This window comes from Triplophysa rosa, linkage group LG25 (assembly GCF_024868665.1).
Source record: "Triplophysa rosa linkage group LG25, Trosa_1v2, whole genome shotgun sequence".
In the NCBI taxonomy this organism is placed as follows: domain Eukaryota; kingdom Metazoa; phylum Chordata; class Actinopteri; order Cypriniformes; family Nemacheilidae; genus Triplophysa; species Triplophysa rosa.
The window spans coordinates 13,252,211-13,273,255 of record NC_079914.1 but is presented as its reverse complement, the minus strand read 5'-3'; the positions used below and the strand labels follow the sequence as shown (position 1 = coordinate 13,273,255).

Sequence of the window (21,045 nt, the reverse complement as noted above, 5' to 3'; positions counted from 1 at the left end):
AGAAATAAGACGTGGTAACACAGACTTAACGTTTTTATTGCTTTTAGTTGAGGGTAACAAATATATTTTCACTATTACATACTGTACACGCACTACAAAAACTATTTAAAATACAAACAGGTACAGAATAAATCAACAAAAATATTTTTCTCATATATTTGTTTTTCACTATTTCTCAGAATATCTTTATTTTGTCTTCCACAGATGAAAGATTTTGAACGTAAATAATAATGTGTAACCAATTTATTTTTGGGTGAACTATGACTTTTAAACCATTCAATCTTTATTTTATTTTTTATTATATATTTTTGCCTCTTTGTATTTTAATGTACATTTCTTGAACGCTGTTGTTTTGTTTGCTCAGTCTATAGAGTTTACCAGTTTAACATTTTACTTCAGGTTGTACATGTATATAACTACATATGTAACAAATAAATATCATTCATCTTGAAATCTTAACGTAAACACAGCCAGTATGTTCCTAAATGTAAACATTGGATTTTTTTGCATCAAAACTTCTGCGTTTTCTTTGCAGTGTCAAAGCAGCCTAAAAAACAAACAACACTATTGACGAGAATTACCAACAAGAATAAAAAAACAAGCTTTTATCTGTCTGTTGAACTGCACAACCTCTCACTACCTTCCCTACACTCGCACATCAATGCCTGCCCACAACGGACTCCCGATCCAGTCCGGATTTTACCTCCGGCCTCAGATCCGCCCTCACCCTTAACCAATGTTTTTGCCGTCCGTGGAAGGCAGCCATTCAATGGCCTCTTCCAACAGAGCGAAAGACCCGCCCAGCGTTAACCCCCGACGCTCCGTCTGACGGGAAAATCGACACGCTGGATACGTACGCGAGGGCAGGCAGGAGTGAGCATGCAGGCAGACGGGTGCAGTCTCCCCTCTCAGCATTCCACACATACACGGACGATTGCAGACATCCACCCCCCGTCCCCACGGCAGTCTCTGCGTCGTCTCCACAAGGATGAGCCCTGTGCAAACACACACATCTTCTCTGCGGATCATGCGCTCCCTTCTGTTTTCATTCATAAGCATTGTTTTGTTTTTTACGTCCTATTTCTGCTTTTTAATGGCAGTGATATGGTGAACGTTCAAATGTATATTTGTGATAGGTTGATGGTCATGTAAAGCCAAGCCGAACGACATCAAGAATGTCACATTTGAATGCACTTTTTCTTTGAAGTATTGGGTTTAACCAAGTTCACACAAAAAGAAACATTCTATCGTCATTTATTCAATCTCATGTCTCTCAAAACCTGTTTATGACTCTTTTTATCTGTGGAAGATATTTTGAGAAATGTCCATACAATGGAAGTCAATGGGGGCCATTGTTGTTTGGCTTCCAACGTTCTTCAAATATCTTTTTCCGTGTTCTGCAGAAGAAAGAAAGTCATACAGGTTTTCGGTGGTTCAAAGATGTTGGGAATCGCAACGGATTCTGGAATCGCATCTGCAATATCAAGTCTGGTTATCAAAAAATTGCCTATTAAACATATTCTTAAATCTCTCATAAATAGGATTTCTATTGGCTAACTCGTCTCTTGACATTAATTCTGATGCAATCAACGTTTTAGTACGTCTTTATGCACATGTAGGTTTTACAACAGCTCTATTTCTTTTCATGTGTTGGGGGTTTAAGTGTGTGCGCACTTTGCCGCAGGAGCGAACGATGGACCTGCTTGGACAAGTTGTGGGAGCTTCTGTCATCAAACACACACGTCCTACAACACGAACAACATTAAGACACACACAAGCGAGAGCTCAAATGACTTAATGCCCCTTCACTGGCCCTTTATAATGCTTATCAGAGCTGCATTCTCCCAAGTATCAGCCCTGCGAGCCAACGGCTTTCCGGCTGTCCATATCCAGACCCTTAAAGGGATGGTTAACCCAAAAATGAAAATTCTGTCATCATTTACTCACACTCAGGTTGTTTCAAACCTGTATACATTTCTTTGTTCTAATGAACACAGAGAAAGATATTTGGAAGAATGTTTGTCATTTTCAAGTTCCGGGACATCGTTGACTACCATAGTAGGAAGAATTAAATGGTAGTCAAAGGTGCCTGAGAATTCATTGCTTTCCTAAATTCTTCAAAATGTGTGTTCAACAGAACAAAAAAAACCAATATTTTTTTCCCTAATATGGTAGTGGATGATGTCCCAGAACATTCTTCCAAATATCTTTCTCTGTGTTCATTGGAACAAAGAAATTTATACAGGTTTGAAATAACCTGAGGGTGAGTAAATGATGACAGATTTTACATCTTTGGGTGAACTATCCCTTCGTGCAAAAATGAAATGTTCTGCTAAACACAAAGGAAGATAATAGGAATAATGTCAGTAACCAAACAGATCTCATCCCCCGTTGACTCCCATAGTATTTATTTTCCCTACTATGGCAGTAAATGAGGGATGAGATCTGTTTGGTGACTGACATTCTTCTAATTATCTTCCTTTGTGTTCAGCAGAACAAAGACATTTATAAAGGTATGGAACAACCTGAGGGTGAGTAAATGATGACAGAATTTTCATTTTTGGGTGAACTATTCTTTTAAGGACCAGAATAAATGTTAAGACCACAATATACATATACTAGGGCTGTCATGAAATCATATTTTTACCATACGGCTATCATCGCCAGAAGAATTTGTTATTATGATATTATCACAATATTGCACAAATAATTGGTTATTTTGTGTTAAGGCAAAATTTTGAACGGGTGTTGCATAGTTTACGATATGTGTAGAACGTACACGATGTTATAATCATAGTTTTTAGTATTTCAGTATTTTGGTTATTGGCAATACCGATATACGTCATATATATACGTTAAAATGCCGTGCTTTAATGGGAAATCCATAACTTTTTGAGTTTAAAATAAAAAATTTACGCAAAACAAAAATCACTGTTTAAAACGGTCTCCTTGTGTTACCCTGACAACATAAGTATTAGAATTTTAGCTGTTATATACAATCTGCAATTTTAGGTTTCAAACAGAGATGGCGATGTAGAGGCAAAAGTTACAAACTGTTACCCATGTGCTAACGAAGATGGATTAAAAAACAAAATGATCTGACAGCCGTGATGTGCACCACCCGGTCAGGGTGTACAAGGAAGTGCGAGAAAAACTTGCTTCACGGAATTTCGATTGGGTTTCCCCCCTACGTTTGGAACAATAACAGATTAACTGACCGTATCCAAATTGCGTGACTAAGGAAACACTTCCTTATTGTATATGCAGGACGTTGGACCCAGACTGGATCTTGACAAAATTTGACGTTTCAGGTTATCTATACACAGACATTTGTTCGTAATGGCAAAGCTGTTTACAAGCAATCAGCAAATCGACACCTGCTCAACGCTGTCAAAGGTTATTCTTGATTCTAAGCTAGCGGTCAATGACAAAACTCGATTAGTGGACCATAACAGGGGGACAAACAGTCCATCGGGACGGCCCAGAACGTTCCGTGACCCAGACGATGATTCAATTGAGGTTTCCTGCAAAAGACCAGTGAGTCACCTGTTATCTAGTTGGTTTGAGATGGCTCGTCGGTGAGCACATCTGTCTGTTATGACAAACTATGTCTTTGCATGCCCTTCTTGAGAAGGATAGTTCATCCAAAAATAACAATTCTGTCATCAGTTAAGTCATTCCAAACCTGTATAGGACCATATTTTGAGAAACGTTTCAGTGGTTTTGTGTTCACACAATGGAAGTCAAGGGGTTCAATGTTGTTTGGTTGCCAACGTTCTTCAAAATATCTTCTCTTGTGTTCTGCAGAAGAATGAAAGTCATGCAGGTGTGAAATGACATGAGAGTGAGTAAATGATGAAATGATGATTTAGCCTAAATGTACATCTGTACTGATCACATCTGATCAAAACCCATTGACCATTTCTCCCTTAGATCCAGAATGAGTCATGCAGCGTGTCTGGACGCTCGGACAGAACCGGCCCATGAATATCTTCTAGGTGGGAAGGGGGGAAATGATTACAATTCAACCTGCACAGAAAGGGTCACAGCACGTCGGAGAAGACGTGAACGTTACAACAGATGGAAAAGCAAGAATCCGAAACAATAACTGTTGCATTGTGAGGTTCAAGAACTGCGCGGTCGAAACTTTAAGCGCTTGATGTTAAGAAAACTAATACACTGCTTGAAATAGCTTCGCTTCTTAACCGACCACAATACTGTATGATTCAACTTTGGTGGAAAAAATATCCGCTTAATCCACGTAACTAGATCACAAAAAAGCACTAGTCGTAAACCAGCCATTATCTTTTCGAGTTAGCGATTCAAGATTCAGGACGGCCCTCTCGGCAGGTGTAACTGTCGCGTTCCAAGCCGACGTGCCAAATGAGGACAACCTTTGTTCGGTCAGGCCCGCTCTAGTGGTTTCGCCTCTGGGAAGGTGAACGGAAAACAGAGCTGAAATAAATCCTGAGGTTGCACGAGATTCCATCTGATTGGATTTAAGGCCGTGCTGTAAAGAGACCCCGGGGAGTAGCGGCATTACGACGGGGTCGACTCGGACCTTGCTCTGGAAACCTGCAGCGGCGCAACTACTTCATATACACACCACAGCCTGTCGAGCTCTCGTCTGGGATTACATGGGGTTTTGTATCTGGTACGTAATAGCAGCACAGTCTCACTTGGGGTTAAAGAGAGGTAGATTGTTTCCTGGGTTACTGCGATATCTGAATAACTCCTAATCTGGATTTCTCATCAGAGGACTCAGGGTGAGTCGGGATGAGTTACGGGTTTGATTTCACAGGCGCTATGATTTCCAGACTGCTGTGCAACTATAACTAGAAGAGAGAAGGAGCGTTAACCTTTTCCCTTCAGAGATGAAATATACGTCTTGTGACTTTCTTTCGTGGAAGAAAAAAGAAGATATTTTGTCCATACTATGGAAGTCAAGGGCGCCCAATGTTGTTTGGTTACCAACGTTCTTTAAAATATCTTCTTTTGTGTTCTGCAGATGAAAGAAAGTCATACAGGTTTGGAATGACATGAGGGTGAATAAACGGCAAAATAATTTTCATTTTGGGAGAATTATCCCTTTAACACTTATTATCAAAACTTAAAATATTAATAATATAATGTAATATTGTGATATTAATGCTTACGTTATCAAGCATCGCTTGCAATCAACATACTAAAGGGCAAGTTATGGTCTTGCGTAGGACCTACGCCGTAGCCTCCACGCCATAGGAAATGCGCCGATTTTCCTTTATACTTGTTCGTCGTTGTCCGCGTCGAAAGGCAACGACTACTAGGCGTCAGTGTCCATGCGCGTGTCGCTTGTGTAACCAAGACAAGAGCCGAAGAAGAAGCAGCTTGTTTGAGAAGCATAAGCAGTGATAGCGGCTAGTAAACTTTTACTTTTGTTGCAGCTTGAGATCTTTAATACAGCAGAACAATTAATTTACTTAGATATTTCAATCGGAAATGCGTTTGAGTAAACATGACGCTATCGCAGAGTTTTTTGACCTGAGGGAGGGGTTCAAACAGATCAATGACAGCGTTTGCGGTCCGAGTAGTTACATTTTTTGGAGAGGTGCACGGCGTAGGTCCTACGCACGACCAGAAATTGCGCTTAACAAACCGAAAAAAAATCCTACGTCATTATTCAGCAAAGCACACAAATGACCTCTCCCACAACATCCTACACGTTGACGACCACATCCTTTAGGGAACTGTTCCATTCTTGCAATATTTATTGATGGGAGCTGCTCGTAGATTGTCAAATAAGGAAAGTATGACTCACATTGACTAGACAATAGGACAGCAAACCCAAAGACACAAAAACACTCATATTGCTAGTTCAAGGAGGAAAAGTGGAAAACAAACAACGCCGTATATTCTGCGGCAAAGCTCAAATATAATGCACATGGGTATACTTTACCCCCCCCAAAATAAACTCCCTCAGTATACTTCCTCCCATGAGAAAATGTTTATTATTTTGAGCATATTTTGTCTTGTTACCAGTTGTCATATATGTTGTTACAAGACACGCATACACCGATGAGATTTAAAGTTTTCGCCATATCTGAATTTAGCACTTGGATGTGTTTGTAAAAAAATAAAAGTATATAGTTTTAGAAATTTGTATTTTTTTCATTGTTCTGAGGAAGAAGGGATGGCACGAGGTAAAATGAGAGAATTTTTATTTTGGGCCAAATTAAAATGTTATATATTGTGATATGTAGGCCTATGTTCTGTAGGGTCCACATAAGCAACGTGCATTCTCAAACAGATCAAATTCTGGGAAATGAAACGCTTCTTCAAAGGAGGAAATGGTCAAGTCCATAACAGAAATCTATACCGTGCAACATATGAAAAAGCACACGGACAGCATTGGCGTCAATTTGACGCAGCCCACAAAAAAATTACATCATTTGCGGCCTGTGTCCCAGCAAAATTATTCCATCATAAGAAAAACAACATCCATACATTAGAGCGCCGCCTGTATGGGCCATTAGCCTGGCAGACGCAGACTCTTACAATACCGTCACATTTTGTATTGCACAACAAGAGCCACAGATGGGTAAAAGGATGAGAATAAACAAACATCGCTGTCTGACTGCGCTCTTTTCAGACATGTCAGTGATATAACGGTCATCTAAAGCAGCGAAGCAAAGCGAATCCATAATCTGGCTCATAAGAGAACAAAACTTAAACTCGGTCCGGGGCCGCGGGCTACCCAGTGGTCATCAACGTGTAGACAGAGGGCAGTAAGGGCACTAAATGTTAAAGATTAACAGCCACCCTGGCGACCTACAGCACAGTGATAAACAAGTGCTCCGCTCGGTCAGCTGACTTGCCCCAGCCCTGCCCTTCCTTAGAAACAGGGCGAGTGTGGGTGTGGGGTTGCGACACAATGCAAGCTCAAAAGAGGCCGGGGGTAGGGGGTGGTTGCACGCAGAAGGATACAGCATGGTAGGCGTGATAAAGCTATAAACAGCCATACCGTTAGGGAGGAGAAAGAGGCGAGATCAGAGCGAGAAAGTTACGAGCATGTTGTCTCGGACGCAAACGATTACACAACATAAACGTTTCGTCAACCATGTGACCGAGAGATTAGTTAAAGAACTCCCAACGGCGCACCGCTACAACAACTCTTACACCCATCTCAACTAAACTTCAGTCGGTATTCAATATGATTATTGCGGTTATCTTGTTACAGTTTTACTAGATTTGATTTGTCTTTTAATTTTTTAAATTCTAAAGTGTCTAAAAAGTAACCAAAACATTAAGAACAACACTAAAGATGCAAACAATATTGTGATAATATCATCCGCCACGATATTAAAGCGAATACATAATCTCAACAACGATTTCCTCCAATAGAAAAAAACCAACAAATTTGAATTAAAATCATTTTGCTCAATTTTGCGCCTTCCACACTTGGCATCACTTGACCAATTAGGCGACTGGCAGGACAGCTCAGGGTGTCACACTGGCAGGGCGTTAATGAAACCCTGCTCATTCCCAATTAAAGAATGCACACGGGCATCTTCCTCAAACGCCTGCAAAAAAGAAAACATCACAGATTGACAGATTGAGAGGTTTTCTCGATAATGATACTCTGGGACGGTCCAAACACGTCAGGTAGATTCTTTTATTTGTCATTATTATAAGCTAACTGTTGTAAATTGGGGTTAAATAAGGAGACAGTTTGCATGTTTTTTTAAACCGAACAAGTTAAGGATTGCAGCTTTAATATATTTGCTTCCATGTGTGATATCTGCTTTATTCATAAAAGATTAGAACGGAGGCTAAGGGAATGTAACGTACGCCACACCAAATACCTCTTCGGTTTACAATTACAGCAGTAAGTCTAAACACAGGACTAAACTCCATTGGCAAAGCCTCTACTGTGGCCGTCGGCAAGGACGAACCCATTGAAAACGAATGCAGGTCTAAAACTTATTGATTATTTTTCTCCTGCCAGATTTGTTCCAGATTCCAGACGTTGCCGTCAGACCCACCGCACTGCGGATATTCCTTTGCAAGAAATGGTTATATTAGTCAAATATAACGTTATCATACATCACCATTGATACTGCTGAGCTTCAAAACAATTTACACACAAGAATGCCATAAAAAAGGACATTAAAAACCGGTCGCAGTTGAAGTCTGGGGAACGTCCGGTGAGCGACTCGCTTACTGAATCATAGCGCTTCTTCACTTACTCAACAAACATGCAAATTATTATTTCATTGTACGATTCAAAACAAACTGATACGGTTTACTTACATCAGTTTAAATACAGAGTGTTTTTTCATGACAATAAAAAATAAATCCTTTGGCAAAAAGCTTTGAGCCAACAAAAAACAATTTTCTATATTGTTCAGTACATAGGAACCAGAACACCATCCCTACTGTAACATTTTTAATTCAAAATATAACTACAAATCATAACATTAGGAAATTCCAATAAAATGTAAAGTATTTTTTTTATTTGAAATTTAAAAGGTTCATATGTTATAAACTTTATATTTTTAAATACTAATGAGTTAACACTTAAGTAGGGTGCTTGCTGATTGCTAACAGTCAGTTGAACAAACTATTATTTTTATCATTTATTAATAACAATAATATTTTTTTAAAAATAAGTTTAGTATAATAACATGTATACACATTATTATTATTATTATTGATACAATACATTTTATTTGTTTATATATATTTTAAACAACATTTACAAACATTGTTATTATTATCATTATTTGTCATAGGCTTCATTAGTATTACTATTATTAATACAATACATTTTATTTGTTTATATATTTTTTATACAACATTTACAAACATTGTTATTATTAACATTATTTGTCATAGGCTTCATTAGTATTACTATTATTATTATTATTAATACAATACATTTTATTTGTTTATATACATTTTATACAACATTTACATAAGACAATACATTTTATTTGTTTATATATATTTTATACAACATTTACAAACATTGTTATTATTATCATTATTTGTCATAGGCTTCATTAGTATTATTATTAATACAATACATTTTATTTGTTTATATATATTTTTATACAACATTTACAAACATTGTTATTATTATTAGGGCTGTCACGATTATTAAATAATCGTCTCATCGCGATTGTTTGACCTCATCGCGATGGTTTCAGATCATCGCAATTATCGCACGTCTCTATAGAAGACACTAGGGGGAGCTGTAGTGCATCTGCATATTGCATATTTTAGTGTATATATTGTAACTAAAGCATGGTAATACTTGTAAAATGTACCACCACAACACAATCACTTAAAAAAAACTAAAGCATATACCATACAAATTACCTGCAGTACAATTTAATATTATTTAAGCAAATCTCAGTGTGAAAACCAGTCTACCAAAATTTCAATAACATAGAAGTAAAATTTTATTGTAGTCTTGCAAGTTAGAAAAAAACAGACTAGAAGCTTTTCTATGACTGATAGTATTTTAATGGTGGCTTCAATTCACACCTGATCAATTTACTTCATTTACAAGTATTTGGCAGTTGTATTATTGACATGTAAAAGCCTAAACCTTAAATATATGACGACACAATTTTTTCCGATGTATTTCCAAGAAAAAGAACATAGTCTTTATATTCAGAACAATATGGTGGTTTCAATCGCTGAATCAAAAATGTATGAGAATTAAATGTCAAAGCTCAAAATCAGACAATTAATCGTCATAATCGTGAAAGCCATAAAACAGACAATTAATCGTCATAATCGCAATGATTTCTCAGACAATTAATCGTCAGTCAAATTTCATAATCGTGACAGCCCTAATTATTATCATTATTTGTCATAGGCTTCATTAGTATTACTATTATTATTATTATATATACAATACATTTTATTTGTTTAGATATATTTTTAAATAACATTTACAAACATTGTTATTATTATCATTATTTGTCATTATTTTTATTAAATAAAAACACTTGAATGAATGAATGTTAAAATTTGGGTTCCTACTATAAACGGCAACTATAAATCGTACGTCTAGTGTCAAAAATTAGCAAATGCTCCAAAAAAGAGATTTAAATAGAAAGATTAAAGCATGCACGAATTAGGCACATTCATTAAGTGCATCACTAAACAAAGACAAATTAAACCTAGAACTACAAGTTCAATCTGACAAGCTGTTTAGCACAAAAGCTGATGTCACATGATGCTCAAAAGCTTCATTTACAAAAACTTCATTAACAGCACGTTACGGGAATCCTATGCTACACACACGGCATCGCTTATCATAGCCGGAGTGTTAATGTTTTTAATGAGATATGATAACCCAAAAATACTCCGCTGTGAACTGCTTGGCCCCCATTTAAAGCGAGCTAAAAATATGTCCCTTACAAGCCTTGACAAGCGTTTCTGTGCTGCTCCCCCTAAAGTGCGAACGACCGGCTTGTTTACATCTTTTCTTGGAAGGACCGTGAACTGGCAGGGTTCTGGAGGCTTAAATTGGATCAGAAGAGCGTGTTTTTTTGGGCCTGACTCACGGTTCAGTGCGGAGTATGGCGCGGTGACAGAATCCAGCTTTGTTTTTCCAAACTTGGCTGATTTAGGAGGGAATTCCCCCAGACTAACTGCGAGGTAACTCGCAGCTGTACGACACGACGGGCCAAGTTTAAGCTCGGCGTACGGACTAGGTGTTTGGGTCTGGCCCACCGCAAACAAAATTTTCACAGCTCGTGGGGGGACATGTCGGGCGACTCTGTGAGGGCTCTGTGTGGGGGAACCCACAGCTGGTTCCTGCTCCGAGGGAAACCTCACGCTTTGATCAAAGCCCGTAATCAAAAACGGCCCATCGTCCGTGCCCCAACATTTCATCAGAGACAATGCGAAGTACGAACGGACGAGAAGTCCTCCCTTTCGTCACTCGCCAGCTGTGGGGTTTTACAGTCGTGGCACCAGGCGTCCAGATGTACGACGAAGTGGAAACGAAGGCAACTATAACAACAGCCTGAGAAAAACAAGCAGGAGGGGAATATCTGACAGTGACATGTTGCATTTATTTAATATCGCCTTATTATAAGCGGACGGCGATAAATAACAGCCGAGAGGCTCGTGTGAAGAACAAACACATCCCTTTACGTGGCACGGTTGGCAAAAACCCAGGAGCTGTGGATTTGGTTAATAAAAAAACGCCCTTGTAAGTGATATATGAGGGTCAAACAAAAGGTAATTTATGACGGATCACATGACTTTTCTGTACTAGGTTGTCATTCAAACTTTGGTCCAAACATCAACACAGTTTCAGAGAAAACAGGAGGATGGCAATAAAAGGTACAGGTGACGGAAACAGCAAGGAGACGGGCGACTGCGGTTATGTGACACGTTCACGGCTTGAAAACAATCCTCTACCTCACCCGCAAGGAGGGAGGGCTTGTTGTTCACAAACAAGTTATGCAATGCTGTCCCTTCGGGAAGCTTCGAGTTGCGCCGTCTGCCTCCGATATGTTGACTATTGCTCATTAGCACTTAGCGATGCCCCGGCACGCTTATTAAAATATCTTTTTTATGGATAGTGCTTGATAGACGCGTTTTCTTAAAAAGCAGATAGCGATATCTATAAGCAGGCTTGCCATTGACCAATATAATGCTAATATATATATTATAAAAATTTAAAAGAGCAAATGAGAATTGCTTATACACACCATTATTTTATATAACACTTAACACAAAACTTGCAAAAAATGAAAAAGCTAATTACACGTAATAAATAAATAAAATGTATTAATAAAATAAGAAATATAGAAAATAGTAGAATAAACATAATACATATTTAAATATATTATTTAAAAAAACATGATTATTCTCGTTATTTTTATTATTATCCTTTGACAAAATTGTTAATTTGTTGTTTGTTAAAAGCTTTTTAATATATATATTACAATTTAAACCAATTATATCTATTCTTTTTAAAAACTGTTGTTAGCATATTTTCTGAGAGTGTCGTATATAATAAACGCACTCATAATTTATTTAATAATATTACTAATTACAAGCACCAAATCTACATCCACAAATGTGTCACGTAAAATGATCAAAAATGACGTAATAACGTGACACTTTTTATTAATTGCTAATCAAATTAGCTGAAATGTTCCAAAATAAATAAACTTAAATGGATAGGGCACGCGGAGAACTTTGCAAACACTACCAACATTTGCAGTTCTGCAAGTAACAAAAAGTAATAGATCAATACATCTTGTTTCAGAACTTCACACGGCTCCCTTGACACATCTGATATCTAAGGACGGGAAGGTTCTCACAAAAGCAGAAAATACCTCAAGTATTTTCTGTGAACTTAAGAAGGTGCCAGATATCTTGTCGGTGTGTATTTGGATGGTTTCCCTTCACGCAAACTCGTCTAAACACACACAACCCATCACACGCACTTGCTCCTCATCACAGCTGCTTCACTGTTGCCTAGCAACCCTGAAAACACATGTCGACGACCCCTCCTCACTTATTAATACAACCCATGTTTGGGAGCAGAAGAAATAGTTGTGAGAAACTGATGGTTAATTTGCATTTTTGAAACAACATGCTGATATTAGGTGGTTTCCAAAAAAGACAACAATCGAAAATGCTCTAATTTGCATTATTTTACAATTTTTCTTTCATTACAGATGTTCTTATCGGCACAATAATGAAAAAAGTCTGCAAATAAAATGAAAATTGTGCTAGTGTTGCTTCTGTTTCTTGTGACCTTGTGTACAAAAGTCAATGTCACAAATTTGCTTGCATTTAACTAATGACCTACAAACAACACGGAAACATTTCTCATTTATTTTCCCCTGATAACGTCTTTTCAAAACACAAAACCCTTCTATTTTCTCGAGATTTAAGTTTACAATTTTTAAACAAAACTAGTACTAATTAAACTACATAGCAATTAAATTGTTAACATTTACGTTTATATACTCCAGCCACTCGGACAAAAACAAACCAACAAGTGACACCCGAGACCAAAAAAATTAATCTAATCCCATCTAATTTTACCAATCTGAGTCAAAAACAAAGCAACGACAAAGTCTCCAGAAACGCATTTCACCTAAGTGACTATACATTTGTTCACATTTAACGGTCAATGGCCGCATGCAAATACTGTCCTCTGTTTACGTCCCATGTTTACATGCATTACAAATTTGCAAACGTCTCCTTTTCCCCGTCCAAGGGCAAAGAACAGCTGAAGGTATGGACGAGAGCCAGGTTTGTCGGCGCGGCGTGTCAGTAATGCGATGCAAATGCAGGGTGTAAAAACACTGCCATTGATAAGGTGGAAGAGAGAGCGAGCTTTATCTCCCTCAGGGCTTCCTGTTTAGCTAATGAATGGAGGTTGGCGTAGTAGACTGAAGCCAAACACACACACACACACACGGTGTCAAGAAGGAAGTACAGCTGTTAAAGCTATTCTCCCAAAACATCTAATCCAATACAACATGCGCTTCCTAAACCAAACAGAAGCCACCGGAAAACTGAACGTCAAATGAATGTTTTCGAAACTCACTCGGCTTTGATCAAAACATGAGACAGTCATTCACAAAAACAGCACATGGAGAATATCATCTCACCCCAGACGTTGTTTTGCGACAGTTATTCACAAAATTACACAAAAACCCACAGGTATATTTTAATATCATAACATAGAAAAAATGTCATCTATGAATAAATGCTGATATTCAGTTATGTCAAAAAGTTAAAACAATGTATTTTACAGTCAAAATGTAAACACTTTTTATTAATTTATCAATTAAATTACTATTTAACAGATACATTTTCCTATCAGCAAATTGTGACCTAAAATTCAAAAATTGACCAAAGTTACTAATTCAGACAACCTATTTTACATTATATTTAAAAAATATATCAAATGCATTTACAAATCTAATTAAACATATTAAATGCATTTATAAATCTAATTAAACATATCAAATGCATTTATAAATCTAATTAAACATATCAAATGCATTTATAAATCTAATTAAACATATCAAATGCATATCTCTGGCTTGCTATCTTGCAACCAATTACTGGTGGATAAAGAAAACCTGACTAATGAATAATTTGGCTGGTTTATTTAATCCGAATGGAATAGATTTCTTAAAAAATGGTTACAAAATAAAATGCATACAACAGATCGCACACGACTGGACCATAAAACTCACAATAAACTAGTCGGTTATCAAATGACCAGTCAACCAACACGACTCCCCCCGATTCGATCATTTCAAGGGGATGTACCAATGCAGAAAGTCTTTTTTTACATTTCTGTCACATGCAGCACAACGCACCGCTTTTCTATCTAAGAATCAATTGCGGGCAGCTACCAGAGGGCCTCACACTTCCTTTGCGGACACACATCCTAACCGTCATACGCACGTCACGTACACGCTTACATTGCCAAACACACAAGTCGACACATTGACTTCTGTGCAAACGGTGGTGTCCGTGCTTCGTTGGTACAGAGGCACGGAGTATATATACAGTATCTGTGTCAGAGTTCAAGCAGTGGGGTATCTGAAACCCTCTCGCTCACGTGCGCAGCCATCTTTGACGGGACGACTCATGAAACGCCTCCTCTGATCCTCCATCAAAGACGCTTTGTGCGAGAATCATAGACTTTTCCTACAGGGGTTTCATAAGATGGAGGGCTAAGAAAATAAATATTTACAACATATTTAAATGAAAAATCCAATGGCTGATATATAAAAATGTAACGAAATAATGCAAAATGTATTTAATAAAAAAATTATGTAACAATATAGTAAAACACTAACATATACTGTACATTGGATATATATAAATGATAATGATTTTAACATAAGTAATTGTATTAATTTATTGAAAGCAAAAAATACTAAAAAAGTAATTGCAATAAATAGGTAATTTCTAATAAGTTATTTCATAAGTTTTTCTGTATAAATAATAATGATTTAGAAGTTGAGCTCTTGGGTACGATTTTTGCGAAACGTCGGTTTGATGCAGAGTTTTTATAGTTTTGATTTTAGGTTTATTAATATATTAAATTAGCTTTTATTTTTATATTTTTTGTTTTTGTGTTAATTTTTGTTCAAGTTTGAGCAATTTTGGTATAGGCTTTTGTCATTTCATAATTTATTGGCTTATTTTTAATGTTGCTATATAATAATAATAAATGTTTATTTTAGTTTTGTTTATTATTATAATTTTACTGTTTTGAACTTACTTCAGTTTATTTTTGAGGCAACATTTCAATTTTCCTTGAGTTAAGTTTTTCCAAAAATGTTTTCTTCAATATTTGATTTGATTTCAATGAACAGGAACGTTTTCAGAGTTTTAATTTTAGCAAACTAAAATAACCTTGGTTTGACTTCAACCCACATAAAGCTGCAATACTGTTACAAACAAAGATGGCAATAAAGGCGAAAAACGTGGATTGCGAGTTAAAAACAGGAAACAAATGTGTTTTCTTTCAACAGTTGCTTTAAGTAAGTGTTCATTTCAATGGCAATTGGTTAAGGAAACTTGAGAAAACTCATCTAAAAACTGAAGTGTAATTATACAAAAGGAATCCCCGTGTTACTCTTTTTTCCAAAATTCGCAGAAACGCCAAAGAAAAAGCAGTTTCTTGCTCAAGCTGTGCAGACGAACCTCCAGCTGTTTTGCTGTGAAAGAGTGCGGCCGGGCAAAAGAGCAGTGAAGTGGTGAAGAAAGAACACTCATGGGCTCCTTATCTGTCCCGCTGAGGGTCTCTTTACTCTGAGGGTGGGAAATGAACGACCTGCTCTGAGATGGGTTTGGAAAAGCACACTTACCCTAGCGTGCTTCCGATGTGCTGATACTCGGAGAGTCATTTCCCTTAATAGCATACGGCAGCGGAGGTCTCCACCTGCCCGCACAGATCGCACAACACTGTAACCTGCGCTACACACTTTTTTTTCATTCTGTCAACGCAGTTGACACAGAGAGTTTACCCTAAAAATCCATGAAAAAGTATGTTGCCAAATTGAATTTACACCCTACATACTGTTATATTTACCTAACACAATAATCAAACACGCTGCATACTGATCCATGCATTCTGCATACTAATTAAACTGCATACAAACAATGCAAACTTCACACCGATGCGTGCACCCTACAAACTTTTTTACACAATGTGCATACTACTACATCAAACTCCCTACACAATGATCCATGCCCCCTACACACTAACCTGTGCATTCTACATACTAATCGAACACCCTATACACCGATTTGTGCACCTTGCATACGCTGTGCACCCTACACAATAATCATACACCCTGCATACTGATCCTTGCATTCCACATAGTAATTATATACCCTGCATACTAATACATGCACCCTACACACTTATTCACGCACCGTGCATACTCATTCTGTGCATTCTACAAACTAATCTAACTTCCTACACACTGATCCATGCACCCTACACATTAATTAGTGGACACTACACACTAATCCGTGCACTTTATACAATAATCATACATGCTACATAATGATCTGTGCATTCTACATACTAATCAAACACCCTATACACTGCTTTGTGCACCCTGCATATGGATGGGTGCAACCTAGACACTAATCCTCGCACCGTACATAACAACACAATGACACAATCATTACGTTTTTGCTTACACTGTCAAGCCTTTATTAATTAGAGGTTTCCTGCAAACCTACGGATAGATTTTGAAGGCAAAACATACAGTAAAATCCATCAAATAGTCTGTCTCTGTGATTATTTTAACAAGAATCTGACCCTTACAAAAGGCAAAGCAGTTTAGATTTAGGCCAATCAGATATGAAGAGATGTCCTTCAGATATGCGGTTTTGATTCGGTCTCCACGTATGACAGACGCTAAATGTGATGCATGAGACAAAACAAACAAGTAAACAAACCGTCCATCGTCCTTCCAAAAAGGTTAGATTTCTACGGCTACATTGGCTTTGGCAAAGGTTTATTTGTCAGTGAAGGCCAGCGTGAAGATCCGGGAAACATCAGACGCTTTCCAGAGACTTTCAGCTGAACCATGACAACAGGACAATCAGCTTCCGTAAACTCACTGAACCCGTGTCATCTATGCAGAGCGAGCGGACTGGGGATTTATTACTGCACGTCAGGCCTTGCAAAGTATAATTTCACGCATTTCTCCTGCTAGAGCAAACAGTCCCAAGTTGATTTTTTAGCTCATTACTATAGAAAACGTATTACATTTTTTATTTACTACAAATTGTAAACAATTTCATTTATATACATCAAACCTGATTTCATACAGTGGCAACATGTCGTGAGATCCATAGAAAAAAGTATATTTTTTTCCCAAAGTGCATCTTGTGTTCTTTAAGGCAAGCAATACAAAATCTGACCTTTGGTACAAAATCCACACGGCCAAATTTGCTTATGATTTCCTTTGGGACCCTGAATTTTCTAACATTAAAATGTTTAATACTAGTTCTTCATTTCACGTCATCAGATTTCTTTGTTAATTTGCAGGTTTACATTAGATTTAATAAGTCAATGTCACATTGTATCACATATGAAATGTTCACATAAAAACACCTACGAGAAAACGAACAATTGTCCAAACGTGTGCCAAACACGAAAAGGAAATGTTTAATAAATCCCATTATCATACCGGCAAAGCAATTTCCACTACGACCAAACAAAAACGGCTTGTTTCTCAACAGCGCAGTTTGCAGCGCAACACTTAAAACAGCTCAATTGAGTTCCTGTGGCCAAAAACAAAATGGATCTTATGCTACCAAACCAAACAAACATTTATCTTGCTTTCAGCTAATCGGGTTAAAGTTAAGTGAGGTTAAATCGCAGCGATTGATCGGGAGAAGAGCCAACATGAAGTCCACGACGTGCAATGACATCATCACAGGAGGAAAAAAATGCTACAACAACCAAAACCGCAGACGCGCCGCTGCTGAACCTTGACCCAAAAAACTCTAGGTTGCGCAAGTGGCGCTGTCGATGAAACGGATCAACACTTACAATAACAGAACACAGTGTGCCAAAGGAAGAGACATCACTTATCTAAAGAGCAGAGCTGCTGTTACTCGCCGCCTTGCCGTCTCTCTTTGTTTAAACACAGGTTTATAGAAGAAAAGGGTAGCTATAGCCAGTGTTCGAATTGTGTCAAAGCTCTTTGGGTGGTCCCCTAACCTTCCCTCAAAAAAAATAAAAAAAATAGACGGAGCTTCAGTATAAGTATCAATCACATGATAGTTTGGATCACAGTAATTTGACCACATTACATTCATAAAATGTCCTTAAAATGTTCGTAATGTATTAATAGAGTTCCACATGAGGGAGAGATTGAAAGATAGCTTATATTTCTTTACTTTTTTGTAGTGATCATGCTTTCAATTTTGTTGTTGATTTTTTTATTTTGCATAGTAAAAAAAATTTCTTTCGATTTTGCCTAGGTTTGATGTAGAAATTCGCGTCTTCCCGCGATATAAACGATAAATCCCTACATAAAGAAAGAATTGTATATCAAAATTATCGTAACTGTTGAGTTTTAAGATAAACGCTCTGGTATTTTAGCAGTATTTTGTTTTGATGCCATCCGCCATCGATATGCTCAACTACTCCTGTGTTGTGCGTGTGTTTGTCGCATTCACAATGATGCTACGGCAGTAGAGGCGGAGCTACCATGACGATAAGTTTATAATCCCCACCCACTTTGAAGCGCTACTAAACTGCTGTGGAAAAGCAAACTGAGCCGAAGTGAAATGAGCTGTACCGAGCCGAGTCGTACTAAACCTGACGGTACCATGCGATGGAAAAGGCTAATGAGGGGTCCGGGACCGCCCCCCCCTCAATTCGAACTCTGGGCTATAGCCCAGAAAAACACAAACACAGAAAACCTGATTTATGTCATAAATTTGTGCATGGAAGGGTAAGCACTGTTTGTTCATTTATTTATTATAAAGTATTGCAAATGAACCCTTTAACAATTGGAGAAAGAGAAAAAAAATGGGAAAAAGTACATTAAAAGTCCCAGTTTACAAACTGAAAAACTTTTTTTTAAATCATCCTTGACCTACAGAAATGCTCTCCTTAGTAAAAAACATCCATAAATACTATTACCAGGAAGTTGGTAGAGGAGAGACTCTGTGTATACATTTATCGTTTTATCAACTTTACTCTAGAAATAACAGTCGACACATAGCACACCAATTCATGCGAACACCTGCAGCTCTGCTTCGAGCGGGCAATGTTTTTTTGTTTAGCTAAGAATGGAAAACGACTCGCTCAAAAGCACCTGCAGATTTTATCTTCCCACGTCTGCGTTTCACCATCTAAACTTGAAACAGTTACTGTGTTGACACCATTAAATTCGGCGTATTTAGCTGAGACACCAAGAAAAAAACTTGTCAAACATGTCAAAACATTAGCAAAAAAGAGACTTGCGGAAATAAGTGCTGAACAAAACCACACACCAGAAGAAACCGGTAAAAAAGCGCTCCCACTTATACGGTAGCTCTTTCTCCCCGTTTTCATCTGCGGTGTGACAGAATTCCTAACAGGAACAAGAAAACACAACGGTTGGGCTAAACAAGCAAACACCAGAAGGTTGTGGTCATCTGGCATGAGAACCTGCGTTTCTTTCGGGACATGGAGAGTGGATGCAGCATTACGCACTCTCTTACCCCAGAGCCTGCCCATATAAAGCAGCATTGCATCATGGCCCAAGAACGGGGTCTGCTTTGACATTATGCCCGACTAAACTTTCACCTACCACATGACTAAAAGTGACTTGAGGCAAGCATGCCCGCTGCCCTTTGAAGATCAGGGGACACCTCCCGATAGCCAACTTAGACCTTTATTTGGGACGATGCGAAATTGTCGGAACGACGATGGTCTAACTGAAGAACCTGACCTCATCAGCACGGATTCATCGCAGCTTACATCACTAAACAAACACGTTTAGCTACACCACTTGGGAATGCACAGAACACAAATGCTATACTATTTCAATAAAAAAAATCGACATATTCAGATGGATGCATCATAAAAAAACAAGCACAATAATATGTAGAAAAATCGTACAATTTAAACCGAGGAAAGAGAAAAAAACAACCCAAAAACGTTTGCGTTTGTTGAAAGCATTAGCGATCATTTGATATGTCACTTTTTGCAGAGCGAAATTTTTCGCTAATTGCTAATGAACTTCCGCAGAAGTCTTAGCGCATTTTTTTCACCACAGCGTAAAATTCTAGATCTTCCTATATACGTTAACTCTACTCTTAATCGATCATCGATTACCGATAGCGTTTGAGGCCGAGCAGACATTTCGATCCCCTCCATTTCAAACAAGTTGATTGAGCAGATTCAGGTTCAGGAGTGAGGTGAATAGAAAACAGGCGAGGAACACGGTGAACCGTCGTACGCCGAGGCGACACGAGAGGGTGGGGATGCTCTCTGGTGTGAGATTAGTATTGGCTGCTGTATCAAAGCAGCTTCCTCCGGCCAAGCACAAGCCCGCTCTCATATGCACGCATCGTGCCTCTTTGTTATTAAAAGAAGCTTTGACTTGCAAATCGGTTAAGCCGTCAACCCAAATCCTTTGTTTACTACAAGCAGCAGATTAATTGGCTTGAAAGGAGGTCGGGTTGCAATAAGGGCTCAGAAACGTATATCTTTACAATTTAGAGCATGGATTTGCATTATTTTGTTTACGAATTGCTTTACAATTCTTAGCCAAAATTTGCATTTAATACATTGCAATAATTACGATGTTTATTCCTTTTTTAATAAAAAAGTAATTGCTATGGGTACTGTGGGGGGAACGAGAATGAAAGAGAGAAACACCATATACGAACGATTTGAGGGCAAATTACGACAACATCCATCCAAGCAACCAAATTTCCAAGTTTCCTAGCGTAGCGCCTACGATGTTTTAACAGAGAATCGTTGGAAAAACAAACAATAGAAAAACAAAAAACATAAGCGAAACTCTA

At 37.9% G+C, this 21,045-nt stretch overlaps 1 protein-coding gene across 1 annotated transcript in view; it reads right to left on the bottom strand.

The window, feature by feature from the left end:
* insrb (insulin receptor b) overlaps positions 1–21,045 on the bottom strand; it is a 52,032-nt gene that overhangs the window by 19,412 nt on the left and 11,575 nt on the right. The window lies entirely within an intron of this gene.